Below are 12,843 nucleotides of genomic sequence, written 5' to 3'. Positions count from 1 at the left end.
GCCTCCCATCCTAATTTCTGCCTTTTTATGAATCCACTTATCTCAGGGAATGATCCATTTACAAAATATTTTGAGGATCCTTCCTGACTTTAAAAAATTCTTCAACTATGGCCCTTAGTTCAGCCTTTTCCCAAAGAGTAAAAGGTACCTGAGAAGGGTCCCTGGTGATGGTCTTATTTTAAAAAGATAATCGTTTAATAGTCTCTTCAGGGTGGAAAGGGCAATTCAGCTAGAGCAGTACTAGCATAAGCGTTCAAATTACAGCCGCTGAGGAAAGCAACAGGAGTTATGTCCATCTCATAGTTGGTTTTAGGCACCTCTTAAATTTTAGTTTTTCATTAGTCTTTTGCAACAAATCCTTTAAAGTAGCTATTTTGGAATTTTGAAGCCTTTTTGGAGTCTTCTGCATGTTGGTTAAAATAAGTATCCTATTCAGTTTTTTTTAATTTGAGAACCCTTGCTTTTTAGTGCACTTCTTAAATGAGTGATTCCATGTAATCGGAACATTCCCATAATGACCAGTGTAATTCTAGGTTGTCTTAGTAATATTTTAACATTTTCAAGATATTTACAACTTCCAGGACTATAGTTCTTAGATGCAAAATAAGCAGAAGGTGGCATGCTCAACTTTTTGGAATTTAAGAATACTGTTTTTAATCAATCAATCAATTAATCAGCTTAGCCTTTGAGTCTCTTGGAGCCAAACTAACTCCAAGCGGGATGTATCACTGAGTTGGAGATTGTGTGGGTTTTACAGTGTACTTGTTGCAGGGAAATTTTCTTAAGATTGACAGGTGATCTCACATCAATCTAACCTGTTTCATGACCAACTTATTCCAACATGGGAGTCTTACGTTTGCACTTGGTTAACTCTAACAGCTTTCAAATGCTCCACCTGTGCCCACAAATTTTGCAATTTTTTGGCTTCTGAGATTTGCCTTAGGCTTTACCCCGCATGCACATTAAGAGAAACCAACAGCAAGTGAAGAAACAGGGCTGTGGACACCAGCATTAACCAAACAGATGTCACTATGGAGTGGCCAGTACAAGGCCTTGTTCATACCACCAGTAATTCTCAACATGGACTGGAGACTGGGGGAAAAATGAAACCAACAGACCCCAAAGAGTGGGGACAGCAGACTGCTTCCAAACAAATGGGGAATTGCAGTTGTCACCAGCTGTTCCCAGTGTGGAATCTGGGGACAGAAGCTAGGGCTGGAGTTTCCAATAAAATGGGAAATTATGGCATGCACTACCAGCAGTTCCCAACATGGAACTGCAGCAGACCTTAAGAAATGGAGCTGCAGACTAAACCAAGGGCGAGGACTTGGGTTCTGGGTAGAACTGTTTGCCAGCTCAAGCTCACCAGCCCTGGAAAGCCAATTAGATCAGGAGCTTGACATGAAGAAAGTGGAGTTCAGAACCAAGAGGATGTCAACCCACAGTCCTCAGAAATGATGAGAACGAGAACTCAAAGATTCTTGGGTACCAGTGTCTGCGTTTCTCCTTGTCTGTCACAAGGAGACAGACAAAACAATTTCTCTTTGTATTCTTGTCCTCTCAAATACAAACTGTAGAGAAAAGCATGAAAAATTTCACTACCTCAAAACGAAGGATTCTCTACAACAACAGACACCATTAACAATGTTAAAATATTAGCAACAGAGTGAGAAAAGAATTTGCAGCCTATGTAGCAAAAAAAGGATTTGTAAAAAGAATATAAAGAATGCTTATGAATCAATTTGAAAAAGACAAAAAACCCATTTAAAAATGGTTAAGGGACTTCCCTGGTGATTCAGTGGCTAAGATGCTGTGCTCCCAATGCAGGGGGCCTATATTTGATCCCTGATCAGGGAACTAGATCCCACAGACTGCAACTAAAAGTTCTGATGCCACAACTAAAGGCTGGTACGGCTAAATAAATAAATAAAAGATGTTTTTAAAAGATACATAGCAAACAAGGTAGAAATATTGATAGCCATTATGTTATCTTTAAAAAACGGTTAAAGAATATAAACAGATAGTTTTTAAAAGAGAAGATACAAATGGCCAATAAACAATATAAGGAATTACTCAGTCTCCTTAACATGCAGGGAAACATAAAACAATGAAGCCCCAGTTCACACCTATGGGACTGGCAATATTTAAGTGGGATTATATCAGTGCTGGTGAAGATGTGGGGCAAGGAAACTTCAGAGAGCTTCAATTAGATCCATAGATTAGTGTCACTTGGCTCTTTGGAGCAGCTATTTAATGTATACATTACAACTTAGATTTGCTACTCCATGATCATCAGTTAGAAGTCTAGGTAGCTTATCTGGAGACATTCAAGGGGGCATGTGCAAGACCAATGCAGCACTGCTTGTAAATGTGAAAGTTATAAATGTATATTGCAGGGGGAAATGCCTAAATAGAACAACACACAGTACATTCAGGAAGATGAATCACATCTATATGGATCAACAGAAGGTGAAAGTGAAAGTCGCTCAGTCTTTGTGACCCCATGGACTATACGACCACAGATTATACAGTGCATGGAATTCTCCAGGCCAGAATACTGGAGTGGGTAGCCTTTCCCTTCTCCGGGGGATCTTCCCAGACCAGGGATCAAACCCATGTCCGCTGCATTGGCAGGTGGGTTCTTAACCCCTGGACAAGCAGGGAAGTTCATCACCTGTGCTTCAGGATCAGAGGTTCCAAAAATTCCCCTCCTTGGGTTCAATTAATTTGCTAGAGCAGCTCACAGAACTCAGGAAATCATATACCCGCTAGATCACCAGTTTATCATTAAAGGATATAACTGAGGAAGAGTCAGATGGAAGAGATGCACAGGGAGGGGTGTGCAGGAAGAGACACAGAGCTTCCCATTTTCCCCAAATCTCCACATGCTCACAGCCTGGAAGCTCTCTGAACCTTGTCCTTCTGGATTTTATGGAGGCTTCATCACAGATGCACAATTGATTCAATTATTGGCTATTGGTGATTGAAATCAATCTTTAGACTTCTCCCTTCCCCAGAGGTCAAGGGTAGGACTTAAAGTTCCACTCCTTTAATCATGTGCTTTATTCTCCTGGAAAGCAGTTTGCATTCTTAGGTTACCTAATGGCTTTCCAAAAGTCATCTTATTAAGGTAACAGAAACCTTTATCTCTCTCATCACTTAGTATACTTCAAGGGTTTTAGGAGCTCTGTGCCAGAACCAAAGATGAAGAACAAATGTATTTTGTTCTCAAAGAGTTAGGTACAGAAATTGACAGTAAGCCACTAGAAAATTTTATAGCCATTTGACATTGCTCCAGCATCCAAGCTCATGATCAATGGATTCATCTCAATAAAGAGAATGAAGGCCAGTTGTTGAACTCAGCGAAAGTTTTCTTCAACTGTTGGCAGAAGATGAAGGCAGAAGGATTCCATGTGAGAAAGATTTAAGATTTCCTGATGTGAGATGGAGGGAACCACCTGATAATATATGTGAATGGCCTCTAGACTCTGAGGGCAGGTCCTGACTTCCAGCAAGAAAATGGGAACTTCAGTCCTACAACCACAGGACCTGAATTTTGCCAATAATCTGAATGAGCCAGGAAGCAACTTTTCCCCTGAGCATTGAGATAAGTCCAGCCAATGTTTGGAGTTCACCCTGGTGATATCCTGAGCACAGACCCTGCTGAAGCCCACCTGGCCTCTGACTACAGACTGCCTGCTAATAGCATGAGTTTTATTTGAAAAACAACAAGAACTTGGATCAAATGCCAGGGTCAGGGCTTCTCTGGTGACTCAGTGGTCAAGAATCCACATGCCAATACAAGAGACATGGATTTGATCCCTGATCCAGGAAGATCCAACTAACCCGCAACTATTGAGCCTGTGCTCTAAAGCCTGGGAGCGGCAAATACTGAGCCACATGCCCTAGAGCTCGTGCTCAGCAACAGAGGAAGACATCACAATGAGAAGCTAGTTCACTGCAATGAGAGGGTAGTCCCCGCTTGCCGCAACTAGAGGCAAGAATACTGGAGTAGGTTGCTATTTGCTTCCTCCAGGTGATCTTCCTGACACAGGGATTGAACAGGGGTCTCTTATATCTCCTGAATTGTCAGGTGGGTTCTTTACCACTAGTGCCACCTGGGAAGTTGACTTGTGGTAGTTTAGTCACTAAGTCGTGTCCAACTCTTGTGACCCCACGGACTATAGCCTGCCAGGCTCCTCTGTCCATGGGATTCTCCAGGCAAGAATACTGGGGTGGGTTGCCATTTCCTTCTCCAGGGGATCTTCCCGACCCAGGAATTGAACCTGGGTCTCTTGCATTGCAGGCAGATTCTTTACCAACTGAGCTATGAGGGAAGTGCCACCTGGGAAGCTGACTTGTAGGTCTGTGCAAATTTATGAGGAAGGCCACGGGCAGGGCACAAAACAATGAGCTGCTGCTTCTCATGTAATAATAGATTTGCTGCTGGATACATGTTATTGGAAATGGAAACTGGTGTCTGGGGAAGGCACCAGGACATCCCGGGGTGCAGGGCAGTGTGTGCTGGCAGCTTAAACTCGGCCCCACAATAGCTCAGCCCTCACAGGCAGTTTGGCCAGAGAGATTTATGGACCCCAAGGAACATGTGCAACCAAGGCTGCTCAAAGGAGGCCATACATTGTGAGATTCTGACTGTCAAATAACATGTTGGGGTTTCTTCAGTGGTCCCAAGACTTAGAGATTACATCTTTAACACATCAATAACTTAGCCTCTGGTTAGCAAGGTTCACTGGGGCATGACTAATCAGCGGATGAAAGTGTCTTTGTGGGGATTAACTTTAATGAAAAGAAAAGGAATAGTTATTTGGGGAGTTTGAAATCTTCCATAAATCAAAGTGAACACTGACAAAGCAGGTTCATAAGGTAAGAATGAAGCCATTGTGGGGAAAATTAAGGAACAGCTACTTTTTATATAAATCACAGGTCAGGGCTACATTGGTTGGGGATTCCATGGGAACCAGACCATTTAACTTCTTCAGGTGTAAAGCAGTGATATTTGGGGAAGCTCCACTCTCCTTAAGGGAAAACAGATGGCCTGTGTCATTAACCCTTTCCCACCTACTTGCAAAACAATCTGGCAATGGGCGTATTGAATTTTGAGGGAGTGATCTATGCTTACTCCAAATCCCACTTTTGAAGAACATCCTGAACCCATCCCTTGCCTAAGGGCCCTGTAATTCAAAGTCTATCCCAAAAGCCACGGGAATGACTCCATGTAGGCTCCCAGTCACTCAAGAAAGACAACTGTCTGTCTCAGTGAGAGCTTAGGAACTAGACTTATAAGAATAAGCTGGACTCCACTGCAATCAATTGATTAAAATTTACTCCACTAGTAAGAGGTAAAACTGGCCTGTCCCTCCTGACTCAATGCAATGAGAAGGATGCTGCATCACCAATGTGTGTTCCTGCCAAACATGTGTAACCTGAGTCTAATCACGATGAAACTATAGGATCAACCTAGGTTGAGGGAAATTCTACTAAACAACCAGCCAATTCTCTCTCTTTTTAAAAAAAAAACTTTTTTTTTGTAAAATACAAAGAAATTCTGAGTAACCATTCCAGCATAAAGGAGACTAAAGAGACACGACAATTAAATGCAATGTGTCATTCTGGACTGGATTTTCCTCAAGACAAAAGTCACCATAAACAGCATTGGGATGTTTGTGAAATGTGCATATGACCCATGTTTTAGTAACAGTACTGAACCAAAGCTAAATTTCCTGAATTTCAGAATTAAATAGCAGTTACATGAAATGATCCTAGTTTCTGAAGGATGGTTTCGGTTTAGATGCTAAGTCGTGTCCAACTCTTGTGACCCCAGGGACTGTAGCCTGCCAGGCTCTTCTGTCCATGAGATTTTCCAGGCAAGAATACTGGAGTGGGTTGCTATTTCCTTCTCCAGGGGACCTTGCCGACCCAGGAATAGAACCTGGGTCTCCTGCATTGCAGGCAGATTCTGAGGGATACATATAGAAATATTTTGAGGTTAAAGTTCAAGATGTCTGCAACTTATTTTCAGAGAGTTCAGAAAAATTACATATGTCATATTAAAGAGAGAGAAATAAACAGACACCAAGACAGAGAGAGAAAGAGAGAAATGTAGCAAAACATTAACTAGCAATTGGTGAACCTAGACAAAAAGTACCTAGGTGTTTATTATATTCTCATAATTTTTGTGGAGGTTTAAAATTTTTTCAAAAGAAAATAAAATAATGAATCAGATATATTTTAAGAATAATAAATGCAGGGGAAATTCATATAATCCTTAAAAATATTTCTCACTGAGTTCTGGTTGATGGAGTCAATGACAATCTATCGTAATGTGTGTGGTGTGAAAGAAACAGTTAATAGTATCAGTTAAGAATGCTTTTGACTTTGTTTCATAAACCCAACTTGTGCAAATATGAACATGTTTCTCATATCAGTCATTCTGGAACTGGTGAGGAGATTCCAAGGCTCCTATCATTTCACACTGCTTTTAAGTGGATTGGCTTTATGTCTCATGGATCCAAGATGTCTGGCATCATCTCTTCCAGGCATCATGTCTTCTTTCCAGAAGAAAAGAAAGTGGAAGAAGAAAAATGAAGCTGCATCTGTTTAGAAAAGCTAAAGTTTTCCCAAAAGCTTCCAGAGAGCAGTTACAGGTAAATATAATCAAAACATGTCTATTCTCTAGTTACCCCTTTTCTTGACCTTGAAATTATGTATTACCAAGTTTCAGCAAGTAGTAAGTAGGAGTCTGAAGACTGGATTCAGCTCTGGTTCTGTTTTTCATCCTATATGTGACTTTACACAAGTCTGTAAATCTTTCTGGACTTCCATTTCCTCATTTTAAAAATGAGACATTTAAACTGGATTATCTCAAGTTCTCTTCCAGCAAAAACAATCTATGATTATATAATACTTCCTAGCATTGAAGGGTGCTTTTGTCTGATATGGACACCACTCTAACTCAAACTGACCTAAATAATTAGAAAATTTATTATCTTATGAAAGAAGAAGGCTGGGTAGACCTGGATTCAGGTTATTTGATTTAATTTCTTAATGGCATCACCGATCAGCGTTTCAGGCTCTTTCCATCTCTCTGCTCTGCCCCTGCTGGACGGGCTTCATTTTCATACTGTTGATACAGCTCTTCCAGGTGGTGTATCAAGATAAAGACAATATGCATTAGAAGAAGAAGTAGCATCTAGTACCATGGTATTTCTCACAGAAGAGATGAAACTTATCCAGCAGCCTTCTAGAGACTTCCTTTTATGTCCCACTAGACAGAACTGACTTGTGTGAGGGTCCCTGAGCCATCACTGAAAGAACAGAATTACCTAGTTGCTTTAGACTAAAAGGCCTAGGCTAATTATCTGAGGTCAAACAGACTTTGGATAGTCAACCATGATGTGTTTGTATCAGGGTTCTCCGAGAAACAGAACCAATAGGTAACTAGATAGACAGACAGACAGATAGATGATAGATAGATAGATAGATTTATTAAAGGAATTGTCTCACATGGTTAAGAGGCCAAGAAGTTCTACAATCTGCTGTTGGCCAAAAGCCTGAAAACCAGGAGCTCAATGTCCAAGGGCAGGGAATTCGCCCTTCCTTCACCTTTTTGTGGACTAGATGAGGCCCACTCACATTGGTGAGGACATGTTCTCATCTCTACTCAGTCCACTGCCTCAAATGCACAATCTCTTCCAGGAACACCCTCACAGACACATCCAGAAATAAGGTTGTGCCAGCTCTCTGGGCATCCCTCAGCCCTTCTGTCAAGTTGACACATAAAATGAACCATCGCAGTGTTCTTTACCTTGAATGGGGGACTATTTTGGGAAATGGTTTTTATTCCAGATACCACAGGATGGTTCACATACATCAAATGCTCACATATATTTGCTCGTCTTCCTAAATCAACATTGGCCACTTTCACTTTAACCAATGAAATGTCTCCTTCACTGACTGCTCTAATTAAGAGTCCAAAAGAAAATACCCACACAGGCCTAGAGGGGAGTGAGTGTCTCTAGAGTTTGTTTAAGAATACAGCCACTCATTCACATACATATATTAATTCAACACATATTTATTGAGAATCTACTATTTTCTAGGCACTAATGAAAACTTGTAGTCTCTGCTCTAGGAGAATTTAAACCTTGGTGTTGAAACAGATACCTTAACAAATTACTAATGCTAAGAGTCAGAAAGAAAGACTACCTGAAGACTTGGGTGACATTGTAAAGGAAAATTGCAACTATTTCAGGTACTTGAGATTCTAATGATATTAATTATGCTGTAAAACATAAGCAAGATGGTTGTATGTATGTATGTGTATGTATATGTTGGGGGTATTATCCTTTTGTTTCTTTTATCTGAGATTAAAAGAATTCCCATGTGCATTCACACTTCACAGACAATTGTGCCTTTCAAATAAATAGTTGTGTTGGTTTCAGCTCTGACACTTCCTTCTCTAAGAAGTCCTAAAACACAGAAACTACTTTTGACTATGCCTGTAGATTTTCTCCATCCAATTCCACTGGCCTCTGTTAATAGTTAAAAGGGCAAAATTCTTTAGGCTTGGTCATACAGACTGGTTCCAAATAGGAAAAGGAGTCCGTCAAGGCTGTCTATTGTCACCCTGCTTATTTCACTTATATGCAGAGTACATCATGAGAAACGCTGGGCTGGAAGAAACACAAGCTGAAATCAAGATTGCTGGGAGAAATATCAGTAACCTCAGATATGCGGATGACACCACCCTTATGGCAGAAATTGAAGACGAACTAAAGAGCCTCTTGACGAAGTGAAAGAGGAGAGTGAAAAAGTTGGCTTAAAGCTCAACGTTCAGAAAACTAAGATCATGGCATCTGGTCCCATCACTTCGTGGGAAATAGATAGGGAAACAGTGGAAACAGTGTCAGACTTTATTTTTTGGGGCTCCAAAATCACTGCTGATGGTGATTGCAGTCATGAAATTAAAAGACGTTTACTCCTTGGAAGGAAGGTTATGACCAACCTAGATAGCATATTTAAAAGCAGAGACCTTACTTTGCCAACAAAAATCCGTCTAGTCAAGGCTATGGTTTTTCCAGTGGTCATGTATGGATGTGAGAGTTGGACGGTGAAGAAAGCTGAGCGCCGCAGAATTGATGCTTTTGAACTGTGGTGTTGGAGAAGACTCTTGAGAGTCCCTTGGACTTCAAGGAGATCCAATCAATCTATCCTAAAGGAGATCAATCCTGGGTGTTCATTGGAAGGACTGATGTTGAAGCTGAAACTCCAATACTTTGGCCACCTCATGCGAAGAGCTGACTCATTGGAAAAGACCCTAATGCTGGAAAGGATTGGGGGCAGGAGGAGAAGGGACGACAGAGGATGAGATGGTTGGATGACATCACCAACTCGATGGACATGGGTTTGGGTAGACTCCGGGAGTTGGTGATGGACAGAGAGGCCTGGCGTGCTGCAATTCATGGGGTTGCAAAGAGTCAGACACAACTGAGTGACTGAACTGAACTGATTAATGAACTAACATAATAAAACTTACTACATGCCAGATGCAAAATGCTTAATATATATCACTCATTTACTCCTCACCACAACTTTACAATAGAGTGAAGAAACTGGGCCACAAAGGATGAAATAACTTACTCAAGGTCACAAAGATGGGATTTGAAAGCACTGACCTGGCTTCAGAGTTCATGATCATAGCCACTCAGCTGGTCGTCTCTCACAGTGATCTCTAGCTCTAGAAACGACCTCAAGACAGAATTGGTTTCAGTCACATACTCTGTATTGGTCACTTAATTCATTCCCACAACACCTTGTGTTAAGTAGGTATGAAGGCAAAAATTCAGATTATTTATAAAACACTGTGGAAACTTGAATATGGCCTATGTATTAGATAATAAAACAGAATTGATCATTTTTGCAGGCGTAGTAATAGTACACCAATATAGGAGGGGAAATCTGTCTTAAGAGCTGCCTGTGAATTACTTAGAGAAAAAATCTTATGGTTCTACAGCTTATTTTCATATGGCTCAGAAAAAAATAGAGGGATAGAGGTAAAACAAATGGAGGAAAATGTTGATGTGAATGTAGATGAAGATAAATAGATGTTTGTTTTGCTGATATTCAAGTTTTCTTTACATTTGAAATTTCTTCAGTTGGAATCTGGGAAAAAGCAAGAAATCCATGCCTCATCACAATAATAAAATTATGGAACACTGACTGCAAGGAGATCCAACCAGTCCAAGCTAAAGAAAATCAGTCCTGAATGTTCGTTGGAAGGATTGATGCTGAAGTTGAAACTCCCATACTTTGGCCACCTGATGCAAAGAGCTGACTCATTTGAAAAGACCCTGATGCTGGGAAAGATTGAAGGCAGGAGGAGAAGGGGTTGACAGAGGATGAGATTGTTGGATGGCATTATCAATTCAATGGACATGAGTTTGAGTAAACTCTGGGAGTTGGCTATGGACAGGGAGGCCTGGCATGCTGCAGTCCATGGGGTCACAAAGAGTTGGAAATGACTGAGCGACTGAACTGACTGACTGAAGACAAATAGGAGATGGTAACAGCAGCCTAAGGAAAAAAAATACAGTTCACAAATTAATGACAGAATAACAGCTTCCCTGGTGGCTCAGATGGTAAAGAATCTGCCTGCAATGCAGGAGCCCTGAGTTTGATCCCTGGGTCAGGAAGATCCTCTAGAGAAGAGAATGTCTACCCACTCTAGTATTCTTGCCTAGAAAAGCCCATGGACAGAGGAGCCTAGCGGGCTACAGTCCACAGGGTCACAAAGAGATGGACATGACTGAACAACTAACACTTCCATTTTCTGTTTTTTTTTCAGAATAACAGAAAATAAGAGCAGCAATCAAAGTTAAAAAGCAGTGGAATAATGTCTTCAAAGGTTTGAGAGAAAATGACTTCAAACCTACACTTGAGGAGCCAACAGAGCTACCTTTCAAGAATGAGGATAAAATTAAGATGTTAACTGAGAGTCCACTGCACAGAACCTTTAATAAGAAACATCTAAATCTAAAGGATTATACCTCAGAAAAAGAAAAATTAAATTGTAAAGAGTTTGAGACAGAAGGAATGTTGAGAAAATAAAATGGAAAATATACATGTAAAAAATAATAGTAACAACAGTCAAAGATGTCTAAGTTGCTAGGTTAAGAAAGGACAGAACTAAAACACTGAACCACAATAGTATACAAATTAGGAGGGGATGATCAGAGGGAAAATGTTCTAATATGGTGGCATTATATGGGAGAGTAACTAATATCATTTAACTTTAGAATTTGTTTAGATAACTGTACATAGTAATATTCCAAGGGAAACCACTGACAGAACAGTGAATGAATATATAAATTCCAAAAATATCCAAGCTAGTGAGACAATAAAAATGGAAAAAGAAACAAAATATTAAATCATATATTTATATATGTAAATCATATATCATGTATAAATTTGTCAGATACATATTTCAGAAAGGAGAACAAAGAACCACAGAAAATGAGGAACTACAGAAATCAAAAAGTAAGATGGAGAAACAAGACCAAATAAGATGTTATGAAAAAAGCCCAAACAAACTTTTTGGTCAACCCAATATCAGCAGTCACAGTAAATGGAAATACAATGGACTCATCAGTTAAGAAAACAGAGATCGTCAGACTGGATTAAAAATAATGCTGACCAAGAGAAAGCTGGCATAGTCATACTCATACGTAGGACAAAAAACATGTTAAAGGGTAGCTGTTCAGGATAATGATTCAGATTATCAGATAGATAGAGCACTTCCAAATCTGCATAAACCAGAGCCTCAAAGTATATAAAGAAAAATTGATTAATTCTTTTTAGAAATAATTACAGTAAGACATTTATAAGTTCACAATAACATTGGGAGATTTCAACACATTTCTTAGTTTTTGACAGATCAAGCAGATAGAATATTAATATAGGTATAAAAGACATGAATAACACAAATAACAATGTTTTAATAGTCATGATTGATCAAACCAGTCAATCCTAAAGGAAATCAACCCTGAATATTCACTTGAAGGACCGAAGCTGAAGCTGAAGCTGCAATACTTTTGCCACCTGATGTGAAGAACTGACTCATTTGAAAAGACCCAGATGCCGGGAAAGATTGAAGGTGGGAGGAGAAGGGGGCTGTAGAGGAGAGAGAGAACATATAGATTGAGAGTGAAGCAAGATAGCAACCAAATCCCAAATGCGATGTATAGGCTTCATCTGAATCTTGATTTGAAATTAAACTGTGAAAAATTCATGGATAATTGGGGAGATTTAAACACCTGGATATTTGGATATAAGGAATTATTGGATATTTGCTAATATAAGGAATTACTGTTATTTTCTTGATGTGATGATAATATTTTAGTTATGTTTCTAAACGAGTCCTTATTTTTTAGAAATATATCCCAAAATATATATTAGTGAGATGAGATGACATCTAGAATGTTGGAGTATTCATGAAAAACGATTGGTGATGATTTGATCATTAGTGAAGGTGAGTGATGGTCATGTGAGGGGTTCATTATTCTCCTTACCTTTTAATATGATTGAAATACTTTACAACAAATAATACATACATACACATACATAATGTATGTATTAAAATTTCGTTATATACACCCACATATCTGGTGTGAGAGGGTGTGGAGTATGGGGACTCTGACACATTACTAACAGGAGTGTAAATTTAAAAACAATTTGGAATCTTTCGAGAATTTAAACATCTGCATATCCTGCTAATGAACAAATCTACTCTTCGCACATATGCATATTGACAAAAGAATGAATAAA

General features: G+C 39.6%; 1 long non-coding RNA gene across 1 annotated transcript; it reads left to right on the top strand.

Annotated features, from left to right (window-relative positions):
• The first annotated feature begins 3,984 nt into the window (after positions 1-3,984).
• Positions 3,985-12,399, top strand: LOC145510442 (uncharacterized). Its single transcript, XR_014057019.1, has 3 exons — positions 3,985-4,093; positions 6,558-6,665; positions 10,865-12,399. It is a non-coding gene; the product is annotated as an uncharacterized LOC145510442 (long non-coding RNA).
• Positions 12,400-12,843: the final 444 nt, after the last annotated feature.

This window comes from Giraffa tippelskirchi, chromosome 6 (assembly GCF_054371585.1).
Source record: "Giraffa tippelskirchi isolate mGirTip1 chromosome 6, T2T-mGirTip1v1.2.pri, whole genome shotgun sequence".
Classification (NCBI taxonomy): domain Eukaryota; kingdom Metazoa; phylum Chordata; class Mammalia; order Artiodactyla; family Giraffidae; genus Giraffa; species Giraffa tippelskirchi.
Note: the sequence above shows the minus strand (reverse complement) of the source record. Positions and strands in the feature narration are given on the sequence as shown.